The sequence below is a fragment of the Hyperolius riggenbachi genome, chromosome 4 (genome assembly GCF_040937935.1).
Source record: "Hyperolius riggenbachi isolate aHypRig1 chromosome 4, aHypRig1.pri, whole genome shotgun sequence".
NCBI classification, from domain to species: Eukaryota; Metazoa; Chordata; class Amphibia; order Anura; family Hyperoliidae; genus Hyperolius; species Hyperolius riggenbachi.
This window is the reverse complement of record NC_090649.1, coordinates 194,679,506-194,694,276: the sequence shown is the minus strand read 5'-3', so window position 1 is coordinate 194,694,276 and position 14,771 is coordinate 194,679,506. Positions and strand designations below refer to the sequence as shown.

At 43.3% G+C, this 14,771-nt stretch overlaps 1 long non-coding RNA gene across 1 annotated transcript in view; it reads left to right on the top strand.

Annotated features, from left to right (window-relative positions):
* LOC137571680 (uncharacterized) overlaps nucleotides 1–5,432 on the top strand; it is a 159,733-nt gene extending 154,301 nt beyond the window's left edge. Inside the window, exon 4 of the long non-coding RNA XR_011031402.1 lies at nucleotides 5,202–5,432. This is a non-coding gene — a long non-coding RNA (uncharacterized lncRNA). The remainder of the gene's footprint in view (nucleotides 1–5,201) is intronic.
* Nucleotides 5,433–14,771: the final 9,339 nt, after the last annotated feature.

Genomic DNA, 14,771 nt, shown 5'->3' with positions numbered 1-14,771 from the left:
TTAGATCAGCTGCATTCCCATTCATTGATCTCCCTACTAACGGGTGGCAGCAAGAATGTGTGCAGGAGCAGGAACACGCATAGAGGTGAGCGGGAGCATGCAACAGCGGAAGGTGAATATCTATGTCCCTGGAACTTCAGATGAAGTCGGCCAGGGTGTAGATATACTATGTGCAGTAATTAGTTAACTAACCTGCAAGAATTTTGATGTTATGTATAAAATTGGGATCTAATAGGCATTAGTAATGTCAGGGTAGTAAATACATATGTCCCTATTGCAGTGGGGCAGTAGGTAACCGTGAATTAAGTTTTCCTTTGATAAACTGGAAGGGTGTAGATTTTTGCAGCTATATCAGCTATATATTAATAGGACACATAGGGCCAACATTGCTAAGACTGCAGAACAGTCCAGAAAGAACCTGTATGATCCAGCAAGCCAAGCCTAAATTTAATAAAAATGATCTGCTGTTGGCAAAAGTTAACAACAACCCTCATCTAGGCTATATTAGATCAAGAAGATGATTGCTGCAATCCTCCCTTATGGGATTGGTTTTCCAATCAAAATTTAACAAAGGCACACTTCCACAGCACTAACTCAACTTTAATATTCGTTGAACATCTTAATTTATATGTATTTACTTATTTTAAAAACGCTTTATGATATGCACACATAGCTGCAATCACACAGCCAGTCATTTACTAATTTTTCAGCATCCTGACTATATTCTGATATGTCCAAGAGCATGCTTTGTGTTAAATATTTTCACCACCTAATTGCAGGTACTTGTGTTTAGTTAAATCCCCTTGGTTACATGATGTTTGCCTAACATGATGTAAGAGACATCAGCGGTGACTAACCAGGGATTCCTCATCCTGTTAATATTAAAGGGTGAGCTAGTTGGATGTTTGCCCTTGATCAGTTGACTCCTTCCTTACCAGTTCGCTGAGCACATATTTGCTGAGCAGATGTGGCATCTACAGTGTATATCTGTGTGCTGTGGAGTGCCCACTGCACTGTGAATTTGGATTACATGTAACATTTTACTGCACGTTGTAGTAAAATAATCCATAATTTAGAGGAATAATTTTTGCAATGGTCAATGATCTTCATTTTCAATACCCAGGCAGGTACTTTGATGATTCTTTTTGTATTCAGTTAATACTTTTTTGGGAAAAACATACTCGCTAACTTTTGTTTCATTGGACCACATTACAAAGATCTTTACAGAGCTCCTAACTTGTGGCCCTCTAGATCAAATTCAGATTGTCTGGAATCTGAGCTATTCTAAACCATTTATTCGTACCACAGTACAGTATAATATAGTCATTGTTTTATAAAGGTACAGTAGTGTAGAAGTTACCACCTGATACATTTGCCAGATGCTGCAGTATTGATTAATGTAGAAATTACTTTATAGCCAGGCACTGCACACAGATAAAAATATAGCCAGGGCAACTAGTAAGCCTCTGATGCTAAAGGATGCCCAAACCGTCTGTCTTATGGTGGCCATACATGGTACAATTTTTTCATACAATACTACCATTTCTATGTAGTATACGGGTAAATTAAGTGAATATACTGAAAGGATAATTTATTCCCTTATATTACATGGAAATGGTAAGATTGTATGGAAAAATTTGACCATGTATGGCCACCATTAGGCTTAATTAAACCCTTACAAAAATTAACAAAAAAAGCTAAAGAAAAATAGCTGTATTTTTTTTAATTACTGTCAGCTCTCCTATACTGAAATTAAATATCACTCATAATAGCTCAATCACTTTAAAGATGGCCATACACTCATCAATTTTCTCATTCGATTCCTTCCAGATTCGATGAATCTGCTTGGAATCGATTCTCCAAAATGTCAGAGTGATCGATTTTTAGTCAAAATCTTTTGGAGAAAAGTATTGATCTGACAGGATGTAAAATGTAAAACAATCCGGGGCAAGGCAAGAGTAGTTTGATGGATTTTAAAGAGACTCGGAAGCCTCCTTAAAATCAAGTTTTTATTTTAAAAAGCTCTTAAGCATGTTTGCCCTAACTAAAACGCCGCATCCCCGTGGCTGAAAACTAAACTAATCCCCACAAGCTTCCCGGGGCTCCTTCCGTGAGAGGCAGAGCTTTTGGCTGTAGCTCTGCCTCTACACGTGTCCATCTGCGGCGGATCTCCGCCTCTTCCTGCCCCTCTCAGTCTTATTTCACTGAGAGGGGCGGGGGAGAGGCGGAGCTATGCACAGATTGACGCGCATGGAGGCAGAGCTGCAGCTGAGAGCTCTGCCTCCCAGGGCAGCAAAATCCAGGACCAAGAAAGTCGTGGATTTTGCGGGGGAGGGGAGTTAGGGGGGATTTAGTTAGATTTCAGCCACGGGCATGCGGCATTTTAGTTAGGGCAAACATACTCAAAAAGGTTTTCAAAATAAAAACTTGATTTTAAGGAGGCTTCAGGGTCTCTTTACTTGCATTCCGTGCTGGAATCTAGTGGAAATTGATGTGCAGAATATGGTAGGAATCGATTCCCTCTGAATCAATTCTTTTTAGAAAGGAATCAATCGTTTTAGAACATTCGGTGGAAATCTATGAGTGTATGGCCAACTTAAATGTATAGTACATATGAAGAAAGATACTGTGCACCTATATCATGAACAGTACTTAAATGTATGTGTGTGTGTATATATATATATATATATATATATATATATATATATATATATATATATATATATATATATATATAAGTCTTTAATATTCTGATTCTGCTTGCAGCTAGTACCGGGTACCAGACCTAAAAAGTATTCCACTTTAAGAAGTGTGCCTTATTATTCAGATTAGGGTCTAGGTTTAAGTGAGTTTATTTATTTTCAAGTTCCCAACTACACTTTTTAAAAGCAGTCTAATGTCACCTAATGGATAGCCACACATTAATGTACCACAAGCTTATATGCAAAAAGGGCAGCTGGACATTTGGGTGCCGGAAATAATGGCTAGTAGAATATCAGTAAATTTACCAATATTTTACTTGTTTGCAGTACTAATTCTGAATGTTTCTGATCATTTACTAAAACTAAACCTAACCCTACTCTCACACAGGACACTTCCTCTGTCGATGCCTAACCCAAATCACCCCTCCTCCATTTCCTAACCTTTATCATCCCCCCTGCCGATGCCTAATCTTTAAAAAAAAAAACTGCGATGCATAACCTTAACCCCCTCCCGTTCTGATGCCTAATCTTAACTTCCCCCCCCCCATGCCTAATCTTAAACTCCCCCTCTGATGCTGAATCCTAACCCCGTCCCCCCTCTGATGCTGAATCTTACAGTGGTCTGAAACTCTGACATGACATTCAACAAACATGTGTTTTTCTACTTTTTATTACTCATACAGTTATCATATTTGCTTTTGTGCATAAGTAATATTGTCTGTTTACAAATTACAAGTTTCCAAAGTGTAGTTTTTCTTACCCTGAAATAGGCCATTGCATTTTATTCCAACTGATTTTTATTATATATTAAAATCTTCTGTTGAGTTGTTCTGAACTGTGTGTGTGCCTGAAGCAGAGACAGCTTCTCAGAAAGTGTTTTTTACTTGTTACAGACAAATGTATCAACATTGGAATGTAAACATAGATACTGTTATCTCCAGTTTGGATGCATATTTGAAGCTGAATAGCAGGACAAAGTGCTTTGTTTAGCCATTTCATGATGTTCTGCTAAAAAAAAAAAGTTTTGGGAAAGTAGCTTTAAAGCTGTGGGGCATCTTTTAGAGCAAATGCTGACATTCAGACCACTTTAACCCCCCCCCCCTCTTCAGATGCCAAATCTTAACCCCTCCCCCTCTTCCCGATGCCTAATCTTGCCTAATCTTAAACCCCCCTCTGATTCTTAATCTTAAACCCACCCTCTGATGCCTTGTCTAAACCCCCCCCCCCATGCCTAATCTTGCCTAATTTTAAAACCCCCTCTCTGACTCTGAATCTTAAACTCACCTTCTGATGCCTTATCTTAACCCCCCCCCCCCCCCGGATGCCAACTCTTGCCTAATCTTGTACCCCCTTTTTATGCCGAATCTTAACCCCCCTCTGATGCCTAATTTTATAATCTTACAACCCCCCCCCCTCCCCCGATGCCTAACCTTAAAACCTGAGACAGCTAATTTTGCCTCAACACTGTGCCAATGATATGGGCGCCGTAATAGGCCGCAATGTTAATTACAGCTACAGTGGTGCTCATTGACTAATTTGGACACCAACAATAGTCAGCGCTCAAATTAGCAAAAAAAAAAAAAAAAGGGGGGGGGGGGTAATTTGGCCACTGGCAATAGCCGGAGCTTGAATTACGTATCCTCCCAGTTGCTACAACTCTCTGAGGGAATAATATTTAACGTGGGCAGGACTTTGGCTACGACGGTGTAAGCTGTCTTTCAGCTTCACCTTGCACCGAAATTTGCAGGCCCCATTTTTTAAATGTACACCTTTAAAAACCCCCATTGATGCCTAATCTTAACTCCCCCCCCTTTCCCACCGCATATCAGCCGCTAAAAATATCAGATGCCACCCTGGGCACCCATACTAATAACTTCCATAGTGGTGCCTGATAAAATAGCGGACACTGGGGCCACCGGCTATGCAAACTGAAGTTACATATGTCGGACGGAAGCCTATGGCAGTGCCCAAACGTCTGCAGTGCCTCTGAAGCCCAAATGTACTGCTTTCTACCATACACCAGAAAGAAACCTGGCTGCATTGCAATGAAAGTAAAATAATTCCTATTTCTATATATTTACAATGTTTCAATATACCTATAAAGAACATTAGTAATAAAAAAATGCAAGTAAAATCAGCTACATGAGCAAACATGTTAGCATGAAATTGACATCACCATGAGAACAGAAGTATCTCAAACAAACTGTTAGACATTCTTCTTTGTTGCTCACAATTAATTTCCACCTTCCATAAACTCTTTTACAACCGCCCCCTCCCAGCTCTTATAATATTTAAACCACTAACCATCTTATCTTCGTTTCTTTCTTGCAAGTGTGTTCAAGTGACATCCACCATGCTTTTCAAATGACAGTGGAGTAATACCTAAAATGGGGTCATTTTGGAAATTTGTGTTGTGTGTGGTTAATTTATTTATTATACAAGTTACAAGGTAAGTGGATTAACAAATTAATTGCTTTTTTTTTTTTTATTTCTTCACAGAGATGAACATCTGCTATTACCAGAATAGTATGAAGCACTGACGGGCATTAGTGCAACATTTTGCATGTGTTTTCTACTGTTTAGTGCTACCTAGTCTTTATTTGAGTTAGGAAATTCGTGAATAATATAATAATCTATTTAGAAAGGGTGATTGCTTGTTAGTTCAGGTTGTTTCCATATAGGAAAAGATGAGTTAATATAAAATAGAAATATTGCCAAAAAAGTGTTAGTAGCCCCATATTTTGGTAAGCAATGGGAAAAAATAAATCCATTTGATTGTATTTATTAGCTTTAAAGCAGTGTATGTCATACTTTTATACTCATATAGTTGTAAAAAATGCTAGTTATGAAGTTATTTCACTTATTATCAAGTTTTCTGCAGTTGTCTTTAATGAGGCATCATTCTAAAGGTGACCATTAAGGGTACAATTTTTCCATCAGATTCGATCTTTTAATGCTATTTGAATGATCAAAAGTAATCGGAAGGCAATTATCGATTGTTCCCATTAATGGAATGATATAAGAAGGTTTTACATTCCGATCCAATCATTAAATCCAACTTCCAATCCAACAATCGTTTCACATTTAATTGTGCCATATACGGCACTGTTTTCCATACAATTTGATTATAAAAATCGCATTGAAAGATTGAATCTGAAGGAAAAATTGTACCATTAGTGGGCACCTTTAGTGTCCATTTTTGCTGAAGCATAGCGCTGTCGGTTACTTGCTGTGATACACCCTTCAACAATAACTTTGGAAACCTAACCTCTTGGCACAGTGTGTTTTTATTCCATTTGTCACAATATTATACTATAAAATAATAAAAAAAAGAGTATGTGACCAGTTTTACATTGCTACAGAAGATGGGACACAGTTGGTAACTTGGTCATTTAAAGGACTCCTGAACTGAGAGGGATAAGGATTCTGCCATATTTATTTCTTTTTAAACAATACCAGTTGCCTGGCTGTCCTACTGCTGTAATAGTGTCTGAATCACACACCTTAAACAAGCATTTGACTAATCAACTCAGACTTCAGTCAGAAACATCTGAGCTGCATGCTTGTTCAGGGACTATAGCTAGGAGTATTAGAGGCAGAGGATCAGCAGGACAGCCGGGAAATTTGTATTGCTTAAAAGGAAATATGTCAGCCTCTACATCCCTATCAATTCAGGTGTGCTTTTATTACTGACATTACTGACTATTGCTGTAGCTGGTTTGAATTAATGGGCACTATTTGCAAATAACCACAAAACTTGCATAGAAAGGAATCGTAATTATTTAAAAGGATAAGATGCCTGTCTTGAAGTGAACAAAACTGGGAAATTCAGATGTAGAGATCTTACCAATGAATCCAGAGAACCAAAATAAAACCCTGATTATAATTACCATAGAGCAGAATATTTTCTATATGAGCTTTGCGTTTTGTGGAGTGTGATTCAGCAAGGTTGTTTAAGGCACTCAGAAAATCTATGGCATTTACAAGTTTGTATTTATAGAGGTTAACAAAGGTCTTACCTATGATGTCTTTGCTGAGAGTAAATACAGCATATCTGCTATAGAAACGGTTTGAATAGTAGCATCAGGAACTGTACCGATAGTTTATTAGTTGGCACAAGTGTATAAAACACGTTATATCACATTTATTTTTTGTTGACTTTAATCATTAAACTTTACTTATTGGCCATATAAACATCACACACACACTATAATTTTTAAGACATAAAAAAATTTGAACACCATTTTTTTCTTAACATATAAGTGAATGAAATACATTGTATGTACTTATTACATACATGGTCTGTTTGCAAGATTTAATTTTTAACTGAGCACACTTTCATGATAATAGTGCACTGAGCAGTGGTTCTTAATCATGTTCCAGTCATGCGACAAAATGGTGAAACGTTATGATGGTAATAAGCAGTAACCATGTAAATGTGGTCTGAGATGGAACAGGTCCTCTTCACATGGGCAGCTACTCCCTCGAGCCTGCTAGGCAAGTGCTCATCAATTACATTGAGGAAGCATCTGTTCCATGCATGCACATGTGAGATCAGCAAGAAAAGTAGTAAGCTTTCAGCGATGAAGCCTTCCTCAGACATTCTTCTGAAAACATTAATAAATGCCATTGGGTGCATTAATTACAATATCAGGAGGGTCTCACAGGGATGCTAGTTAATTTATGTTATAAATAGATAAATGTTATCAATAGATAAGACCATTTGTTTTCTTAAACATGATCACATACCACAGACTCAGTGGGATGAGGAGACATTGTAAAACTAGGTTAAAGTGGCAAGGTCAGGGTATATACAATGTGTTTTATATTAGACTTGACATGAGACGGTTCTTTGCTGCTGTATAACCATAATCTCAGAGTCTCAAACTCTGGCATATGTGGTTATAAATGCTGACCTTCTGTTGCAGCCAGAAGGTACTTGTTGGCAGCAGAATGAAGGCTGAACTATGCAGCAAGTGTGCCATCTGCGTAATATATGTGGCATGGCACTGAGTGAGGGAGTGAACCACTATTAGGCCTCTTGCACACTGCAAGTGATTCCGATTCAGATTCCGCTTTTTAATCAGTTTTTACAGCCGATTCAGATTCTGATTTGCAGTGTGCAGGGAGCAAACTGCAAATCGGAATCTGAATCAGATGTAAAAACTGATTAAAAAGCGGAATCTGAATTGGAATCGCTTGCAGTGTGCAAGAGACATAATAGTTCAACATTTATCAACATTTATCACCTCACAAAATGCCAGTCAGTATTTTTCTTAATCCTTGACATCAATGTTATGTAATGACTTTCTGTCGCACCAGCCGTAAACTTTCATGCTTTAGAAAATTTGAGTTGTTCCAACATTTTTGTCTACATAGAGTATTTTGTAAAGTTTTGGAAGCAGCTATTTTGGAAGGATTCAAACGTTCAAAAGTCACAACAGCGCCCAGGAACTGCATGGGGATCAATGACTCCAGATATGACCCAGTACTGCCCAGTGCCCACTTTAATAACCATACATGACAAAGCTTCATTCAGATAAGATTATACAGCATCTACCTAGGAGAGAAGATAGGAGATAGAAGATTAGTGGCTCGATTCATAAAGCTTTGGGCGTGCTAACTACGCTGCTAAGCAGGTAGCATGCCCAAAGCTTTTATTGATCTTCAAGCTTTTATTGAAAATTTAGCGCTGCGCGGTGCACGCGAAATGTCGCACCGGGTGCGATCAAACCGTCACTAGGGGTGCGACTAAAACGTTGCACCGGGTGGACCCAAAACGTTGCAACGTGCTAACTTAGCGCGCAAAACGTTGCGCGTCCTAAAGGGCTTTAGGCGTGCTAAGGGGCTTTTAGGCGTGCTAACTAAGACTAAGACTACCCTTCTTACGCACACTTTTGTGAATCAAGCCCTATGTTTTTTAGCAAAAGAAAAAGTGATTTTACTTTTTGACATTGATCTGTAGTATGCTAAACTTTAAAAATAAAAAGAGCTAAAGAGGTGTAACTATATGTTATGGGGCCCCAAAGCAAAATCGATCTAAGATATCAATGACTGTTGCTTTTATCTAAATGATACTGTTGCACAGTAAACAGATTTTATAGTAACTAAATAGAGGGTTCCATGTTGGATTTGGATATTTAAGTTGTATCCTCAAATATTAGTGCTATGCTGCTCAGGCCCTGTAGCATCAGGTCTGATATGGCCACATAGTTACAAATAGGAGGTAAGATAAAAATCTGAAGTGCTGTGAGTTTATTGCTTGGGAAGGTTCTGTAGAAACATGATATAGCTGCGGTTACATTCTTTGATTTAGGGTTATACAACCTCTGCAAGTTTCTGCACTTTGTATCTGGCTACAATACTTTCTGAGAATAGGATGATGAGTGGGATACATCGCTCTTCTTGGTTTTAAATAGTTTTGAGCTCAATTGCAGCTATGCATGTTTTCCTAGTTCTATGTAAGCAGCAAGTGGGAGAACTTGTGCTTTCTATGCAGAAGTCCTTTGTACGCTGATACCATTTTGATGGCCTGTTAACACTTCCAGCAGTGCTAAGTAGTGTTGGGCGAACAGTGTTCGCCACTGTTCGGGTTCTGCAGAACATCACCCTGTTCGGGTGATGTTCGAGTTCGGCCGAACACCTGACGGTGCTCGGCCAAACCGTTCGGCCACATGGCCGAACTAAGAGCGCATGGCCGAACGTTCCCCGAACGTTCGGCTAGCGCTGTGATTGGCCGAACGGGTCACGTGGTTCGGGCCCGAACGCGCTCTGATTGGCCGAACGGTCACGTGGTTCGGGTAAATAAATACCCGAACCACGTCATATCTCCGCCATTTGTCTGTGGGTTTAGCTTTGGGTAGGCAGGCAGGGTAGTTCGCTCTCCAGCCACGCTAGCCAGGGTCCCCCCCAGTCATTGTGTGTCGCTGCTGGGAACAGTAGTACACCGCTCCCTCAGCCACACTATATATAGCATTGTTTACTGCCACTGTGTACCTCGCTCAGCCACGCTATATATATAGCATTGTGTTTTCTGACACTCTGTGTACACGGCTTAGCCTGACTAATATAGCATTGTGTGTACTGCCACTGTGCACCTCGCTCAGCCACGCTATATATAGCATTGTGTGTACTGCCACTGTGCACCTCGCTCAGCCACGCTATATATAGCATTGTGTGTACTGCCACTGTGCACCTCGCTCAGCCACGCTATATATATAGCATTGTGTTTTCTGACACTCTGTGTACACGGCTTAGCCTGACTAATATAGCATTGTGTGTACTGCCACTGTGCACCTCGCTCAGCCACGCTATATATAGCATTGTGTGTACTGCCACTGTGCACCTCGCTCAGCCACGCTATATATAGCATTGTGTGTACTGCCACTGTGCACCTCGCTCAGCCACGCTATATATAGCATTGTGTGTACTGCCACTGTGCACCTCGCTCAGCCACGCTATATATATAGCATTGTGTTTTCTGACACTCTGTGTACACGGCTTAGCCTGACTAATATAGCATTGTGTGTACTGCCACTGTGCACCTCGCTCAGCCACGCTATATATAGCATTGTGTGTACTGCCACTGTGCACCTCGCTCAGCCACGCTATATATAGCATTGTGTGTACTGCCACTGTGCACCTCGCTCAGCCACGCTATATATAGCATTGTGTGTACTGCCACTGTGCACCTCGCTCAGCCACGCTATATATATAGCATTGTGTTTTCTGACACTCTGTGTACACGGCTTAGCCTGACTAATATAGCATTGTGTGTACTGCCACTGTGCACCTCGCTCAGCCACGCTATATATAGCATTGTGTGTACTGCCACTGTGCACCTCGCTCAGCCACGCTATATATAGCATTGTGTGTACTGCCACTGTGCACCTCGCTCAGCCACGCTATATATAGCATTGTGTGTACTGCCACTGTGCACCTCGCTCAGCCACGCTATATATATAGCATTGTGTTTTCTGACACTCTGTGTACACGGCTTAGCCTGACTAATATAGCATTGTGTGTACTGCCACTGTGCACCTCGCTCAGCCACGCTATATATAGCATTGTGTTTTCTGACACTCTGTGTACACGGCTTAGCCTGACTATATAGCATTGTGTGTACTGCCACTGTGCACCTCGCTCAGCCACGCTATATATAGCATTGTGTTTTCTGACACTCTGTGTACACGGCTTAGCCTGACTATATAGCATTGTGTGTACTGCCACTGTGCACCTCGCTCAGCCACGCTATATATAGCATTGTGTGTACTGCCACTGTGCACCTCGCTCAGCCACGCTATATATAGCATTGTGTGTACTGCCACTGTGCACCTCGCTCAGCCACGCTATATATATAGCATTGTGTTTTCTGACACTCTGTGTACACGGCTTAGCCTGACTAATATAGCATTGTGTGTACTGCCACTGTGCACCTCGCTCAGCCACGCTATATATAGCATTGTGTGTACTGCCACTGTGCACCTCGCTCAGCCACGCTATATATAGCATTGTGTGTACTGCCACTGTGCACCTCGCTCAGCCACGCTATATATAGCATTGTGTGTACTGCCACTGTGCACCTCGCTCAGCCACGCTATATATATAGCATTGTGTTTTCTGACACTCTGTGTACACGGCTTAGCCTGACTATATAGCATTGTGTGTACTGCCACTGTGCACCTCGCTCAGCCACGCTATATATAGCATTGTGTTTTCTGACACTCTGTGTACACGGCTTAGCCTGACTAATATAGCATTGTGTGTAATGCCACTGTGCACCTCGCTCAGCCACGCTATATATAGCATTGTGTTTACTGCCACTCTGTGTACACCGCTCAGCCAGACTATATACCGTTGTTTACTGACACTCTGTGTACACCGCTCAGCCAGACTATATACCATTGTTTACTGACACTCTGTGTACACGGCTCAGCCTGACTATAAAGCATTGTGTGTACTGCCACTGTGCACCTCGCTCAGCCACGCTATATATAGCATTGTGTTTTCTGACACTCTGTGTACACGGCTTAGCCTGACTATATAGCATTGTGTGTACTGCCACTGTGCACCTCGCTCAGCCACGCTATATATAGCATTGTGCTTTCTGACACTCTGTGTACACGGCTTAGCCTGACTAATATAGCATTGTGTGTACTGCCACTGTGCACCTCGCTCAGCCACGCTATATATAGCATTGTGTTTTCTGACACTCTGTGTACACGGCTTAGCCAGACTATATAGCATTGTGTGTACTGCCACTCTGTGTACACCGCTCAGCCAGACTATATAGCATTGTGTTTACTTCCACTCTGTGTCTGCTGGGCCTGGGAACAGTAGTACACCGCTCACCCGCCACTGTATAGCATTGTGCTCTGTGTCGCTGCTGGGAATAGTGGTACTGTATAGCATTTCTGTACTGCCACTGTACTGCTGCCAGTCAGCGTGTACTGTAAGGATAAGTGAAATGAGGAAGAAATCCGGTGAAAGAGGAAGGGGCAAGGGAAGAGGTGTTTCCCCTGACGGATCACGTACAGGCCACAGGGGAGCACCCAAGAAAACCCACTCAATACCGCCCATGTTGTCCAGGACAACAACCCTCACAAATCCAAAAGAACAGGACCAGATAATTACTTGGATGACCTCTCAAGCGTCCAGCAGTGGGTTAAGCAGCACCAGCACATCACGCACGAGGTCCGAGTCCTCAGCCAGTTACAAGGAGCCAGTGGGCACAAAGCTGACACAACCGGCAGCGACACCACGCACACAACTGCCAGATAACCAGTCCTATGAATTACCTCAGGACACAATGGGGTATTCGCAGGAGCTATTCCCAGCCCAACAAACTTCCACCTATGAAAGGTCAATGGAGGAACAGCCAGAAATGTTGTGCCCGGATTCACAACCATTAACTGTGGGAAATGCACCGCGCACTGAAATACAAGGCGAGTCCGAGGAGGACTCGGAAACCCAAATCCCAGAGCAAGTTGGGCAGGAGGGGTTGCAATTGCAGGAGGTCGGCCGACAAGATCTGGAAGACGACGTTGGAGTGAGCTGCGCAGAGGTTGTTCTGGGGAGCTCTACTCCACGGCGGCGGCCCCCCACAATGACATATGACGAGTTTGAGGAGATGGAAGAGGAGGGTATGGACAATGTGGACAGAGACCCAGATTTTATTTGTGAACGAGAACATCGCCGTCGTAGCAGCAGCACAGATGAGTCTGTTGAAGAACCCACTGCTGCACGAGTTCGCCTTGTGCCACAAGGTAGGCGGCGCGCAATTTCAGGCACCACAAGCGTGGAAGTTAGAGTGAGAGGCAAAAGAGGAGGAAACAGAAATCGCCAGCAAGGAGGCAGGTGCTCCAAAGTCTGGGCTTTCTTTGAAGACTGCACTGAGGATGTTACCATGGCGATTTGCAAGGTGTGCAAGACTCGCCTGAGCAGGGGGAAAAGTATTAACAACCTCTCCACCACCAGCATGAGCCGCCACATGCTATCCAAACATCCCACTCTGTGGGCAAACGCGGCAGGACAGGGTACCAGCAACACTGCCTCCCTTGGGTTCACCAGACTCACCACCAGACCCGCCTCAGCAGCAGCAGTAGCCCAGCCATTGCGTGGTTCACAACATTCACAAACATCAGACGACGCTGACACTGTCACTTTCCAGAGTAGTGCTCTTGAGGTCTCCCAGTGTTCATCAAACACAACAACCAACAGCCCTTCCGTGTGCAGCGCTACGGTTCAGTTGTCTGTGTCGGAGATGTTTGAGCGCAAGAGGAAATTGCCAGCAAATGACCCCCGGGCCGTGGCAGTAACAGCCAGCATAGCCAAGCTTCTGGCCTGCGAAATGCTGCCATATCGAGTGGTGGAGACAAACAGCTTCAAGGGCATGATGTCAGTGGCCATCCCACGTTACGTGGTTCCCAGCCGCTACCACTTTGCGCGCTCTGCAGTGCCTGAGTTGCATGAGCACGTGGTCAGCAAAATAACCCGAAGCTTGAAGAATGCCGTTGCCTGCAAGGTTCACCTCACCACTGACACTTGGACGAGTGCGTTCGGCCAGGGTCGATACATCTCCCTTACCGCGCACTGGGTGAACCTTGTGGAGCCTGGCAGCGATTCCTCACCTGCTACGGCGCGGGTGTTGCCCACGCCGCAAACAGCTGCACCGCCGTCCCTCCCACTGGATAACAACAGCAGCACCTACCTCTCTGACTCCTTCTCCTCCAACGCATCTCAAAGCTGTACCTCATCCGGAAACGCTAACCCAGCAGCAGTAGGATCGTGGAAGCAGTGCAGCACAGCTGTTAGCATGCGTCAGAAAGCGTTGCTGAAGCTGATTTGCCTTGGGGATAAGCAGCACACAGGGGAGGAAATTTGGAAGGGAATAAAGGAACAGACGGATTTGTGGCTGGCACCGCTGGACTTGAAACCGGGCATGGTTGTGTGTGATAATGGGAGTAATCTCATTCGCGCTTTAAGGTTGGCTAAGCTGACACACATCCCTTGCCTGGCGCACGTGATGAACCTAGTAGTTCAGCGGTTCCTGAGGACATACCCAGGCGTGGCCGATCTTCTGTTGAAGGTGCGTCGAGTGGCCAAACATTGTAGAAATTCCAGTACTGCTTCGGGGGCACTCGCCAAGATGCAGGAGCGCTTCAATCTCCCCCACCATCGCTTGCTGTGTGATGTCCCTACGCGCTGGAATTCTACGCTGCACATGCTAGCACGCTTTTGTGAGCAGAAGAGTGCAGTGGTCCAGTACATGACGGCGCAGTACCGAGGCGCATCCGGACAGCTGCCAAGCTTCTGTGGATCCGATTGGGCCAACATGTTGGACCTCTGCCAAGTCCTCCAAAATTTTGAGCAATCCACGTTGCTTGTGAGCAGTGACAACTCTTCAGTCAGCATTACCATACCACTGCTGTGTTTACTGAAGAGGTCAATGTTGAAAATCAAGGAAACAGCTGTCATGATGCAACTGGGGGAATCTGAAGGAGAAAACGATCAGCGTGATGGTACCAACATCAGGCCATCCGCCTCAGGGAACGCTGGCCCCAGCAGCTA